This window comes from Bos grunniens, chromosome 3 (assembly GCF_055505025.1).
Source record: "Bos grunniens cultivar Pamir isolate PY7600 chromosome 3, Bosgru_T2T1.0, whole genome shotgun sequence".
Classification (NCBI taxonomy): domain Eukaryota; kingdom Metazoa; phylum Chordata; class Mammalia; order Artiodactyla; family Bovidae; genus Bos; species Bos grunniens.
The window spans coordinates 44,515,144-44,530,014 of NC_141167.1; the positions used below are offsets into that span (position 1 = coordinate 44,515,144).

General features: G+C 40.6%; 1 long non-coding RNA gene across 1 annotated transcript in view; it reads left to right on the forward strand.

Moving 5' to 3' along the window:
* Nucleotides 1-14,871, forward strand: part of LOC147375580 (uncharacterized) — a 114,024-nt gene that overhangs the window by 35,351 nt on the left and 63,802 nt on the right. The window contains exon 4 of the long non-coding RNA XR_015161568.1: nucleotides 304-430. This is a non-coding gene — a long non-coding RNA (uncharacterized LOC147375580). The remainder of the gene's footprint in view (nucleotides 1-303; nucleotides 431-14,871) is intronic.

Genomic DNA, 14,871 nt, shown 5'->3' on the forward strand with positions numbered 1-14,871 from the left:
AATAAGCAGGGTGACAATATACAGCCTTGATGTACTCCTTTTCCTATTTGGAACCAGTCTGTAGTTCCATGTCCAGTTCTAACTGTTGCTTCCTGACCTGCATATAGGTTTCTTTTAAATGCTTTATAAGCTCTAATTCTTTAAGTCTTGCAGTAGTGCCAAGAGGTGGAATGTGTATATAGCTCTATTTTATTCTTCTTCTTCTTTTAAAATATTTATTTATTTATTTCACTGTGCAAGATCTTAGTTGTGGCACTTGGGATCTTTTGTTGCAGCATGTGAACTCTTAGTTTCATCATGTAGGATCCAGCTCCCTGACCAGGGATTGAACTTGGGGCTCCTGCGTTGGAAGCATCGAGTCCCAGCCTCTGGACAACCAGGGAAGTCCCTACAGCTCCATTTTCAATCAAGAACCCTGAGGCTCAGTGGAGTAAGTATTTCATCATCTTCTACCACTTAAAAAACTGTTCCAACACTATTATTACAGTTATCTCATGCTTTTTGGGGTCATGAAACTAGATAGCACATAACAGAGTCAGCTCTGCTTTGCTCCAAGATGTCTAGAACCACAGCTGGGATGACTTGAATGTCTGGGGCCTGGTAAGGGATCTTACATGAGGTGTGGCTTCTCCATAGGCCAGCGTGAGTTTTTTCATTATGTTGTGGGCTCAGAGTAGTTGATTTCTTCCATGGTGTCCCAGGCTTCCAAGAGCAAGTGTTCCAAGAGGCCTGAGCTGAAGCTGCAAGGCTTCTTTTGGCACAGCCTCAGAACCCCTAGAAGGTGACTTCTGCCCCTAAGACTAGCCAAGATTCCAGGAAAAAGGAATAGGAGAGACATCAAAGAATTGAGAATCATTTAAAATATGCTACTGTAAATAATCAGTGAAATCATATAGCCAGTAGGTTGGAAGATAGCATTACTCAGACACTCTTAATGACTATGGCAAGTTTAGCAGCCTGGTAATTGAATTTATGTATCATTGAGACAAATCCAGTGGATGATGGCTATTTTGATGTTCATTTGTAATTCAGTTATTTGGCACACAGATTACATTTTCTTCCAAAGACGTGATGGTTCTTTCCTCTCTCTCTTCCTTAAACATTTGTTAACACCAACTTTGTGCCAGGCATTATCCTAGGTGTTAGGAATAAAAAATGAATAAACTACTGTCCCTATTTTTAAGGGTTTCATGGGCTAACAAGGAGGGGCAAACATCTGTTAATTACTGTTCAATGTGATTAGCATGACATGATAGGAACTAACATGGAAACAGGAAGAAACTCCTACCTAAGGAGTCTGGGAAGGCTTTTTTAAAGGAGATATGGTTTGATTGTATCTGAGAGGATTAGGAAGAACTTACCAGATATTATGGATTGAATTTTTATGTCTCCTCCACCCAAAGTTCATATGCTGAAGCCTTAACCCTAGGGTGACTATATTTGGAGATAGGACTTTTACTAAAGTAACTGAGGTTAGATGAGGTCATAAGGGTGGGGCCCTGGTCTGAAAGGATTAGTGTCCTTGTAAGAAGGGACACCAGACAGCCAGCTGCCTCACCGTCCTCCTCCTGCTTCCCACCCCAACAAGCTGAGGAAAAGCCATGTGAGGACTTACAAGAAGGCAGCCTTCTGCAAGCCCAGATTAGAGTCCTCAATGGAAACTGAATTGGCCAGAACCTTGATTCTGGACTTCCAGAAACTGTGAGAAAACAAATTTGTTTAATTTGTTAAATAAATTTGTTAAACTTGTTTAAACTACACAGTCTATGGTATTTTGTTATGGCAGCCTGAGCTAAATAAATAAGCTAGCTAGAAGGAGAGGAAGAATGTTCCAAGGAGAAGCAACAGAACATTTAACTGAAAGGAGAATTAAAAGAAGATGTCATATTTAGGGAACCACTAGTAGTTCGTCAAGCCTGAAGTATTATATATGTGGGTAAACAATGGGAAACAGACCAGAAAGATGCAAAACTCTGGATGTTTGACCTTCTTGAATTGCTGGATTAACCAGCCCTGAGCTCTGCATTTCTCCTTATGTGAGATATTTCCGTATTCTTTGAACTACCATGACATGTTTTCTCTGCTTTGTTTTTAAGGGCATTGACTCATTTTGGCTACATTTTACAAAATCCTAAAATAATCATGATTTTAAAAATATAGAATTGTAATTCTCTCTTGATAAAAATGTACTGATATTGGCAACCCAGGGTAGACTCTCTACAGTGGCAAATGCCTGTGTTTCCTTTATCATGCCTTTACATTAAATAGATGACTGCACGAATTATGTTACAAAGACAGGCTATAATGTTGACATTCTAACCAGGAAGACAGGAGGATACAGATCACATGTCTTCCCTTTTTACAGACATAGAAATCACATTCAACACTTCTATTTGTGCACCATTGGTCAGAACTTGTACTCACATGTGAGCACATATGTGGCTGCATGAAAGATTGACTTTACTTTGGATGGTTATGCTTCCAGAAACAATGTGTGGGCTTGTTGCTAAAGAAGAGGGGCAGTGATGTTGAGGAATGCTTACTCATCTCTGCAACCTAGAGACTCCTCACAATTCATCTAGATGATGATGCACTTGTATGAGAGGTGGTAGCCGGAGTGGAAATGGGTTCCTGAAGGGATTTTCTGGGTAACTGTGAGGACAATGCTGGTGTGATTGGACTTTTGCTATGGTTTCTGACATGTAGTCAGTTTCCTGTTGGAACAATTAATATTCTTGCCCAATGAACCTAACATGATTTTCCTGGAGTTTTATATTTTTCCTGTAGCTAGCCCTATTAGAAGAAAGAGACATTAAACAGAGAGAATATTTTAATCAGTGGAATATATGTTCTTGTTATTTCATAGTATTTCACAGTCTGTAAAGTGCTTCAGTACCATATATCCCACCTGGATAAAAAAGCAAAAGCAATATTAAAGAGTCATTCTACAATTTTTGCATAGCAGAAGGAACCATCAACAAAGTGAAAAGAACAACCTACAGAATGGGAAAGAATATTTGCAAACCATATATCTGATAAGATTAATATCCCCAAAATGTAAAGAAATAAAGCAGCAAAAAACAAAGACAAAACAAAACCCTAAATAACCCAATTAAAAATGGGCAAAGGACTTGAACAGATATTTATTCAAAAAATGTGAAATGTTCACAGGCACATGAAAAGATGCTCAACATCACTAATTACTAGGGGAATGTAAATCAAAACCACAGTGAGATATCACCTCATGCCTGTTAGACTAGCCATCAGAGATAACAAGTGCTGGTATGGATATAGAGAAAATGAACCCCTTGTGCATTGTTGGTGGGGGGGGGTTGTAAATTGGTACAGCCACTATTGAGAACAATCTTGAGGATCTGAGGACCCTCAAAAAATTAAAAATAGAGCTACCATGTATTCTAGCAACTCCACTTCTGGGAATATATGCAAAGGAATTGAAAACATTAACTTAAAAAGACATCTGCACCCCCATGTTCATAGCTGCACTATTTGTAATAGCCAAGACATGGAAACAGCCTAAGTGTCCATTGATGGATGAATGGATAAAGAAGTTGTGAGATATATATATATATCTAAGCCCAGTATACATATATATGTATGTATATATGTATCTATATAGATATATATATATATCTTAGTCCCTCAGTTGTGCCCAACTATTTGCAACCCCATGGACTATAGCCCACCAGACACCTCTGCCCGTAGGGATTCTCCAGGCAAGAATACTGAAGTGGGTTGTCATGTTCAGAGGATCTTCCCAACCCAGAGATCAAACCCAGGTCTCTCGCATGGCAGGCAAATTCTTTACCAGCTGAGCTACCAGGGAAACCTATACATAAATATATATATATAAACATTATATATATAATTTAGTCCTTAGAAATGGGGAAATTCTATTTGCAACAACCAGGATAGATCTTGAAGACATTGTGCTAAATGAAATGCACATATCTCATTATAGGTGGAATATATAAGATAGGATTATTTATAAGCGACAAGAATATGTGCTTATCAATGGAGTTCTGACTTTTCACTTTCTACCTAAGAAAATGGTAAACATTCTCAGATGGTGTATTAGTTTCCTGGGGCTATAACACAGTACCATAAACCAGGTGGCTTCAACAACAGAAACTTAGAGTAGACGTCAAGAACCAAGAACTTGGTAGGGTTGGTTCCTTCTGAGGGCTGTGGGAGAGATCTCTCTCTCTCTGCTAGCTTCTGGAGGTTTTCTGGAAATCTTTAGCATGTAGATGTAATTCTCACTATGTCTTTACATCTCCTTCCTTCTGTGCATGCTTGTCTATGTATCCAAATTCTCCCTCTTTTATAAACACACCTTGAATCATACAAAGACACTCTAATGACCTCATGTTAAGTTGATTACTGCTGTGAAGAACTTATTTCCAAATAAGGTCACATTCTCAGGTACTGAGGATTAAGACCAACATATCCTTTGTGTGTGAGGGAAGAAGGGACACAATTCAATCCGTAAGAGATAAGTATTATTGAGGAGAGATCTTTGATTTTAATATAGTTTAGATTTACCATCTTCTGGCTTTCTTTGATTTTTCTCTGTCCCCCACACTCTTTTTCTTCCCCCTGGTTACTCCACTAATTTGTCAGGGTACTTATTAGTGATTATTTATGTTATTATTCAGTATTCATGTTAAGTATTCAAAATTTGTCATCAATATTGCTGATGAGACCAGATTCCCCAAAACCTGCTGCAAAATGCTAGCTGTCTGATTTACTTTACACTACCATACAATTGTGCTCATCTCACACGCTAGTAAAGTAACGCTCAAAATTCTCCAAGCCAGGCTTCAGCAATACGTGAACTGTGAACTGCCAGTTGTGCAAGCTGCTTTCAGAAAAGGCAGAGGAACCAGAGATCAAATTGCCAACATCTGCTGGATCAGGGAAAAAGCAAGAGAGTTCCAGAAAAACATCTATTTCTGCTTTATTGACTATGCCAAAGCCTTTGATTGTGTGGATCACAATAAACTGTGGAAAATTCTTCAAGAGATGGGAATCCCAGAACACCTGACCTGCCTCTTGAGAAATCTGTATGGAGATCAGGAAGCAACAGTTAGAACTGGACATGGAACAACAGACTGGTTCCAAATAGGAAAAGGAGTATGTCAAGGCTATATATCGTCACCCTGCTTATTTAACTTCTATGCAGAGTATGTCATGCAAAATGCTGGGCTGGAAGAAGCACAAGCTGGAATCAAGATTGCCGGGAGAAATATTAATCACCTCAGATATGCAGATGACACCACCCTTATGGCAGAAAGTGAAGAGGAACTCAAAAGCCTCTTGATGAAGGTGAAAGAGGAGAGTGAAAAAGTTGGCTTAAAACTCAACATTCAGAAAATGAAGATCATGGCATCTGGTCCCATCACTTCATGGGGAATAGATGGGGAAACAGTGGAAACAGTGTCAAACTTTATTTTGGGGGGCTTCAAAATCTCTGCAGATGGTGACTGCAGCCATGAAAATTAAAAGACGCTTACTCTTTGGAAGGAAAGTTATGACCAACCTAGATAGCATATTGAAAAGCAGAGACATAACTTTGCCGACAAAGGTTCATCTAGTCAAGGCTATGGTTTTTCCAGTGGTCATGTATGGATGTGAGAGTTGGACTGTGAAGAAGGCTGAGCACCGAAGAATTGATGCTTTTGAACTGTGGTGCTGGAGAAGACTCTTGAGAGTCCCTTGGACTGCAAGGAGATCCAACCAGTCCATTCTGAAGGAGATCAGCCCTGGGACTTCTTTGGAAGGAATGATGCTAAAACCGAAACTCCAGTACTTTGGCCACCTCATGCGAAGAGTTGATTCATTGGAAAAGACTCTGATGCTGGGAGGGATTGGGGGCAGGAGGAGAAGGGGACGACAGAGGATGAGATGGCTGGATGGCATCACTGACTCGATGGATGTGAGTTTGAGTGAACTCTGGGAGTTGGTGATGGACAGGGAGGCCTGGCATGCTGTGATTCATGGGGTCGCAAAAGAGTCGGATATGACTAAGCGACTGAACTGAACTGAACTGATGGGGATGGTTGCAGTGTATTTCATCTTTGCATCCCTCATTTAATGTCAACACTCTCGATGCCTCCTCTACCCTGCTTCCCATTCCTTACATCTGTGTTAACTTTCTTTTTTCTGTATTTGCTGCAGTTAAGGGAAACTTTCAGAGAAAAAGTTATTTTCTAACTAGACTCTAATCTCTTCATCTCTAAGCACACACCTTCTGTGTAACTTTTTTTTTTTGGTTATGCCTCACAGAATGCAGGATTAGTTCTACAACCAGGGATCAAATACATGGTCCCTGCAGTGGAAGCACAGTCTTAACTAGACCGCCAGGGATTTCATTGTGTTGTTCAGTTGCTAAGTCATGTCCAACTCTTTGTGACCCCATGGGCTGCAGCATGCCAGGCTTCCCTGTCCTTCACTATCTCCTAGAGTTTGCTCATTTCCATTGAGTCGGTGATGCTGTCCAACTTTCTTATCCTTCGTTGGCCCCTTCTCCTCCTTCCCTCAATCTTTACCAGCATCAGGCTCTTTTCTAATGAGTCAGCTCTTTACATCAGGTGGCCAAAATACTGGAGTTTAAGCTTCAGCATCAGTTCTTCCAATGAATTTTCAGGGCTGATTTCCTTTAGGGTTGACTGGTTGGATCTCCTTGCAATACAAGGGATTCTCAAGAGTCTTTTCCAGCACCAAAATTCTAAAGCATCAATTCTTTGGCACTCAGCCTTCTTTATGGTCCAATTCTCACATTCATACATGACTACTGGAAAAACCATAGCTTTGACTAGATGGACCTTTATCGGCAAAGTAATGTCTCTTCTTTTTAATACACTGTCTAGGTTTGTCATAGCTTTTCTTCCAAGGAGCAAACATCTTTTAATTTCATGACTGCAGTCACCATTTGCAGTGATTTTCGAGCCCAAGCAAATAAAATCTATCACTGTTTCCACTTTTCCCTCATCTTGTTGCCATGAAGTGGTGGGACTGGATGCCATGATCATTGTTTTTTTGAATGCTAGGTTTTAAGTCAGCTTTTTCACTCTCCTCTTTCACTTTCATCAAGAGGCTCTTTAGTTCCTCTTCACTTTCTGCCATAAAGGTGGCATTAGCTGCATATCTGAGGTTATTGATATTTCTCCCAGCAATCTTGATTTCAGCTTGTGCTTCACCCACCCTGGCATTTCGCATGATGTACTCTGCATATAAGTTAAATAAGCAGGGTGACAATATATAGCCTTGACATACATTTTCCCCAATTTTGAACCAGTCCATTGTTTCACATCCAGTTCTAACTGTTGCTTCTTGACCTGCATAAAGGGTTCTCAGGAGGCAGGTAAGGTGGTCTGAAACTCTTTAAGAATTTTCCATAGTTTGTTGTGATCCATACAAAGGCTTTATCATAGTTAATGAAGCAGAAGTAGATGTTTTTCTGGAATTCTCTTGCTTTTTCTATGATCCAACGGATGTTGGCAATTTGATCTCTGGTTTCTCTTCCTTTTCTTTGTGTTATGCCTTTACATATAGCCTCAGAGTGCTGGGGGTGGGGGTGGGGGTGGTGGCAGGCGGTTTTTATTTGCTACTTCTTTCTCAATACAGTGTACTCATATGTTCCTGTCTTATTTTGAAATAGTCAGTGATGTTTCCTGCCACGTACAACAACCCTCAGCCCATTCATAGCCCTTTAATCAGGAGACTAGTGTTTGGTTATCCTTTGAGCAGAAGTGGCCACTGATTGGGTTGCCCTGAGCTAGTCCTTGGCTTGTTTGGAGATGATCTTGTGTGGAGGGCTTCTGTGTCACAGAGTCCATGATGGATTGTTAAATCACTCAGATTGGTTCACTTTAGGATTCCATCTAGACTGTGCAGTGAGTACAAACCAGACAGGTGGAGAGAAACAGAGATTCAATGAGAAAGTCTGAAGGATTTGTCTGCTTCTCAGAGGGTCTCAAGTCCTAAGGATTTCTTGTTCTTGCTCTAGATAGTATAAATCCTGAAAATAAACTCCCTCCGCTTTTAAAAGTGATCCTTGCAACCAACACACACACACACACACACACACACACACAATCTGATTTCTAAGTATTATTTTTTTTAATCTTAATTTTTTCCTTACAACAACTTCTTGAAGCCTTGAAGGAATTTGCCTAATGTCACACTATTATTAAATGGTGAAGCTGGGACTTAAGACTGATTGTTCTGATAATAATGCTATATGCTTTCTACTTTAAAGTATTACATAACTTAGTGAAAATATGCTTAGAAGCAAAGCACAAAGTTGACATTATCTGTTAGAGGGTTGTGGTAGTTCTAGGCATGGAATAATAGTAAAGATCCTTACAGGAGTTTCTTTCCTTTTACCTCACTAATGTCATTGGATTTTCAAAGCAAATCTATAAAGTAGAGACATGAGAGGCAATTTTATCTTCAGTTTCAAATGCTGAAATTGAGCTTCTGGAAGTTAATCAACTTGACCAAGGCCACAAAACCAGGAAATAGTAGGGGCAAGTTATTAGAATTACATCTTTTTAAATACCCAGCCCCATGGGTGGCACATATTTGACATTCATAAGTGCTTTTAGGAAAAGAGAAAATAAAGGAAGGAGTAAAAGTTAGGAAGGAGGATGGATGGAAACTCTGTTTTTATAACTTTAGACTATATGCAGAGAACAAAGATTCTGTGCTGTTCATCATCCCTTCAACCTAGGGCACCATCGAAGCCATCCGCAGCAGTCCCCAAACTTATTTCTTGGAAGGTCTGTGTTTGGGCTACCTAAGGCCTCAGTAATTCTTATCCTCTGTGAGTCATCCTTTCCTCCATCTGTTTATATAACAAGTCTAACCACAGCCATTGTTGCTGATTACATGCTGGAAATGACCTAACAATGTTTTATTTAATGATCTCCAATCATTTCCATCTGGTCTGTGGGTGGCTACACAGTCATTATTCATCAATGAAACTTTACAAACACAAACACATATGTATGTATATAATAAAACCTTAACAATTTACACTAATTGGAGGGAAGGCCTATCTGAATTAACAAAAAGTAAGAAATGCTGTTTTATTACTTGAAGCTCATGATGTAATTAACCACCTAATGAACATGCGGCATGGTGGGAAGAGCACTGTAATGGGAGTCATTAAGGAGAGAGATGAGACGAACAGAGCAGACAGAGTATAGGTTATGCAAGATAAAACATGGAGCATGGTGGCCACATTTCATGGTCTGGCTCTTAGATTTGTAGGTCCAGAAATGTGAAAATGTTGGTATTGCTAGAAATGACCCACTCAACAAGGCTAGAAGACACATCCCACATGACAAATAAATGAATCATGCTAAACAAAATGATATGTGACCTAAATATAAAATTAAATGTTGATTCATTAATTTTGCTTGAAAACCATCTTTCAGGTGGACCAAACATATATGCTGCCTGATTAGAACATTATATCTCATGTAGGAAAGTGCTCATGATAAACCAGTTTTGATTCATTATGTTGCATTCTGTTGCAGGTAGCAAACTACAGTTCAAAGTAGGTTTATATGTATATGTATGTGTATATATATATATATATACACGTATATATATATATGCTCAGTCACTCAGTCATGTCAGACTCTTTGTGACCCCATGAAATGTAGCCTACCAGGCAAGAAATTTACCAGGCAAGAATATTGGAGTAGGTTGCCATGCCTTCCTCCAGGGGATATTCTAGACCCAGGGGTTGAAAGTGCATCTCTTGTGTCTCCTGCATTGGCAGGAGAATTCTTTACCATAGGGCTACCTGGGAAGCTCATATACATATGTATAATTGAGTCTCTTTGCTGTAAGCAGTAATTAACACAACATTGTAATTCAACTATACTTTATTGATCTCTGGTTCCTCTGCCTTTTCTAAATCCAGCTTGAATATATGGAAGTTCTTGGTTTACGTATTATTGAAGCCTAGCTTGGAGAATTTTGAGCATTACTTTGCTAGCATGTGAAAGGAGTGCAATTGTGTGGTAGTTTGAACATTCTTTGGCATTGCCTTTCTTTGGGATTAGAATGAGAACCGAACTTTTCCAGTCCTGAAGCCACTGCTGAGTTTTCCAAATTTGCTTTTATATTGAGTGCAGCACTTTCACAGCATCATCTTTTAGGATTTTAAATAGCTCAACTGGAATTCCATCACCTCCACTTTGTTCGTAGTGATGCTTCCTAAGGCCCACTTGACTTTACACTCTAAGATGTCTGGCCCTAGGTGAGTGATCACATCATTGTGGCTATCTGGGTCATAAAGATCTTTTTTTTGTATAGTTCTTCTGTGTATTCTTGCCACCTCTTCTTAATATCTTCTGCTTCTGTTAGGTCCATACCATTTCTGTCCTTTATTGTGCCCATCTTTGCATGAAATGTTCCCTTGGCATCTCTAATTTTCTTGAAGGGATCTCTAATCTTTCCCATTCTCTTGTTTTCCTCTATTTCTTTGCATTGATCACTGAGGAAGGCTTTTTTTTTTTTAATCTCTCCTTGCTATTCTTTGGAACTCTGCATTCAAATGGGTATATCTTTCCTTTTCTCCTTTGCCCTTAGCTTCTCTTCTTTTCTCAGCTATGTGTAAGGCTTCCTCAGATAGCCATTTTGCCTTTTTGCATTTCTTCTTCTTGGGGATGCTTTTGATTAGTGCCTTCTGGATAACGTCAGGAACCTCTGTCCATAGTTCTTCAGGATCTCTGTCTATCAGATCTAATCCCTTGAATCTGTTTGTCACTTCCACTGTATAATCTCAAGGAATTTGATTTAGGTCACACCTGAATGGTCTAGTGGTTTTTCCTACTTTCTTCAGTTTAACTTTGAATTTGGCAATAAGAAGTTCATGATCTGAGCCACAGTCAGCTCCCAGTCTTGTTTTTGCTGACTGTATACAGCTTCTCCATCTATGACTATGCTATACTATGCTAAGTCACTTCAGTCGTGTCCGACTCTGTGCAACCCCATAGATGGCAGCCCACCAGGCTCCTCCGTCCTTGGGATTCTCCAGGCAAGAACACTGGAGTGGGTTGCCATTTCCTTCTCCAGTGCATGAAAGTGAAAAGAGAAAGTGAAGTCGCTCAGTCGTGTCTGACTCTTATCGACCCCATGGACTGCAGCCCACAAGGCTCCTCCGTCCATGGGATTTTCCAGGCAAGAGTACTGGAGTGGGGTGCCATTGCTTTCTCCTCCATCTATGACTACAAACAATATAATCAGTCTGATTTTGGTACTGACCATCTGGTGATCCATGTCTCTTGTGTTGTTGGAAAAGGCTGTTTGCTATGACCAATGTGTTCTCTTGACAAAACTTTGTTAGCTTTTGCCCTGCTTGTCTAACTCAATGAAACTATGAGCCATGCTGTGTAGGGCCACCCAAGATGGACAGGTCATGGTGGAGAGTTCTGACAAAATGAGGTCCACTGGAGAAGAGAATGGCAAATCACTTCAGTATTCTTGCCTTGAGAACCCCATGAACAGCATGAAAAGGCAAAAAGATAGGACACTGAAAGATGAACTCCCCAGGTTGGTAGGTACCCAATATGCTACTGGAGAAGAGTGGAGAAATAACTCCAGAAAGAATGAAAAGACAGAGCCAAAGTGAAAACAACTCTGAGTTGTGGATTTGACTGGTGATGGAAGTAAAGTCCGATGCTGTAAAGAGCAATATTGCATAGGAACCTGGACTGTTAGGTCCATGAATCAAGGTAAACTGGAAGTGGTCAAACAGGAGATGGCAAGAGTGAACATCGACATTTTAGGAATCAGTGAACTAAAACGGACCAGAATGGGCAAATTTAATTCATATGACCATTATATCTACTACCGTGGGCAATAATCCCTTAGAAGAAATGGAGTAGCACTTATATTCAATAAAACAGTTCAAAATGCAGTACTTGGGTGCAATCTCAAAAATGACAGAATGATTTCTTTTCATTTCCAAGGCAAACCATTCAATATCACAGTAATCCAAGTCTATGTACCAACCACTAATGCCAAAGAAACTCACGTTGAATGGTTCTATGAAGACCTACAAGACCTTCTAGAACTAACACCAAAAAGAAAAAAAAAAGATATCCTTTTCATCATAGGGGACTGGAATACAAAAGTAGGAAGTCAAGAGATACCTGGAGTAACGAGTGTAAACACAAGACAGTCTAAATTCACTCAGGGAAGTTTTTAAAATTCTCCTTACACATATGAACCAACTGGCTTCATTCATAAAATGGTGCTGGTTATCCTTCTCTATCAGTCGTCTCTGCTACAAAACTGATACAGAAGTGTAGTGAACCAGACCTGGAGTCCGTCCAGGGTTGGAATCTCAGATTTGCCACTTGCTAGTTGTGTGACCTTTCATCTCAGACATTACTGTTGTTTGTTTTCCATCTCTAGAAGTTTAATATGGATCTTTTTTATTCATTTATCATCATGCTTATGCTCTTCTATACTTTCTTGAACATATGGAGCATATTTATAGAAGCCGTTTTAACATCCTTATCTATTAGTTGTATCATCTGTGGCATTTCTATATCTATTTCTATTGACTGATTCTCCCTGCTGCCTCCCCAGGTTTTAGGGCATATTTTCCTGCTTTTTTGAATGCCTGTTACTTTTTTGTTGAGTAGGAGACATTGTAAACTTTATGTAATTGGGCACAGATTTTTTTTTCCTGTAACCCTTTAAATAGTTTTAGGCCTTCTTTTGAGGGCTTCCCTGGTGGCTCAGGGAAAAGGCAATGGCACCCCACTCCAGTACTCTTGCCTGGAAAATCCCATGGATGGAGGAGCCTGGTGGGCTGCAGGCCATGGGGTCGCTAAGAGTCGGACACAACTGAGTGACTTCACTTTCACTTTCATGCATTGGAGAAGGAAATGGCAACCCACTCCAGTGTTCTTGCCTGGAGAATCCCAGGGACGGGGGAGCCTGGTGGGCTGCCATGTATGGGGTGGCACAGAGTCGGACATGACTGAAGCCACTTAGCAGCAGCAGCTGGTGGCTCAGATGGTAAAGAATCTGTCTGCAATTCAGGAGACCTGGGTTTGATTCCTGGAGCAGGAAGATCCCCTGGAGAAGGGAATGGCTATCCACTCCAGCATTCTTGGCTGGAGAATCCCATGGACAGAGGAGCCTGCTGGGCTACAATTCATGGGGTCACAAAGAGTTGGACACAACTGAGCAACAAACATTTGAGGTATGCAGTTAAGCTAATTGGAAACAAACTGATTCTTTTGACTTGCTTTGAATTTGTGGTAGGCAGGTCCAGAGCATCCTTTAGTGTAGGCCTGGTTTAGTCCCAGTAGGTGCTTATCAGGAGATCTTTTTACTCTGGCTACATGAATATTAAATATTCCCAACCCTGGGTGAGTTCTGGGAATGCTCCTTTCTGATGGTTCTCCCCTTGCACTGGTAGTTTCTTGCACACAGTTGGTGATGAGTTCGCAGGTAAAGATGTAAGGGAAACCTGCATGTCTCTGGAGCTCCCTTCTGTGTGACTCTTTCTTCTCCAGCACTCTGCCCCAGAAATTTTAGCTGCTTTGGCCTCCCAGACTCCAGACATTGTGACCTTAAATAGCTGGGTTCTGTATGGGTCCTGTTCCCTTTGGAACAGCCTGGAAAATTTATGCAGACAGTAAGTTGGGGCATCCTAGGCAGGGCTCACCTCTTTTTTTGTAGGAATCACTGTCCCACTCTGCCTCTTCCTGAATGTCTGAAAACAATCTTTTCACAGAGTTTGTTCAACTCACTAGCTGTTTCAGGTGGAAATATGAATCTAGTCCCTGTTAGTCCACCATGGCTAGAAGCAGAAGTCCACATGTCCTGCTTTATGAACCACACTCCCCCGCTTACCAGCTGTGTGGGCCTAAGCAACTCTATCTTGAATTCCTTCAGCTGTAAAGTGGAATTGGTAGTAATAGCTATTTATTGTGTGGTTGTGCAAATTAAGTAAAATAATCCATATGATGTACTTAGTATATTGCTTGGCATGCCAGCTAGATGTAAAATTCTAGCAGTGATCCTGGTGCTCAGCAGACATCTGTCTCAGCTGAACTCAAAACCAGGGGGCTTTCTGTGCCACAGGTTTTATGCCAACTAATGGATCTGTTTTCACTGCTAAGTCTGATCTGGGATTTATGAGGCTCTCCTCTCTGTTCTTTAGAGTAGTCTTAGGTAAACGATGGCCCACGGGCCAACTGTGGCCTTCTGCCTACATTTTGTGAATAAAGGTTCAGTGAAACACAGTCTTGGCCGTTTGTGTATTGTCTGTGGCTGCTTTTGAGTAGTCATGGCAAAGATCAGATGCCTCACAAAGCCTAACATGTTCACTGTCTGGTCCTTTACAGAAAAAGTGTACCAACTCCTTTCTATTGAATGGGACAGACGAATCCAAAACACATCAGCACATTCCTACCTCTTTAAATCCCTTTAAATCCAAATCCCTGGCTCAGAATGATAGGGGTGGGAGGGGGCTGCATGTGTCAGGACCTACAGGTGGCTTCTCTGAAAGAGCTTGGAGTCCATGACACTCATCCTGGGCCAAGTCTTCAGTGGGTTTCCACACATCCTGACTGGCTCACCCTTCTCTATGACAGACACCCTCTCCTTGCTCCTAGTCAGGAATTCCTGGAGTGCTGAGAGTACCAAAATGTCACGGACCAATTAGAAGTCATAACAAGATTTAAGAAATGGTGTGGATTTGTTCCTTTAATTTTGGCTTGTTAAGAGTAATTTTTATTTTATAAAAGAAAGGACATTTAATCCCTAGTGATAGTTCCCATATGGGGTCAATTTAGCTTTATGAAAAAC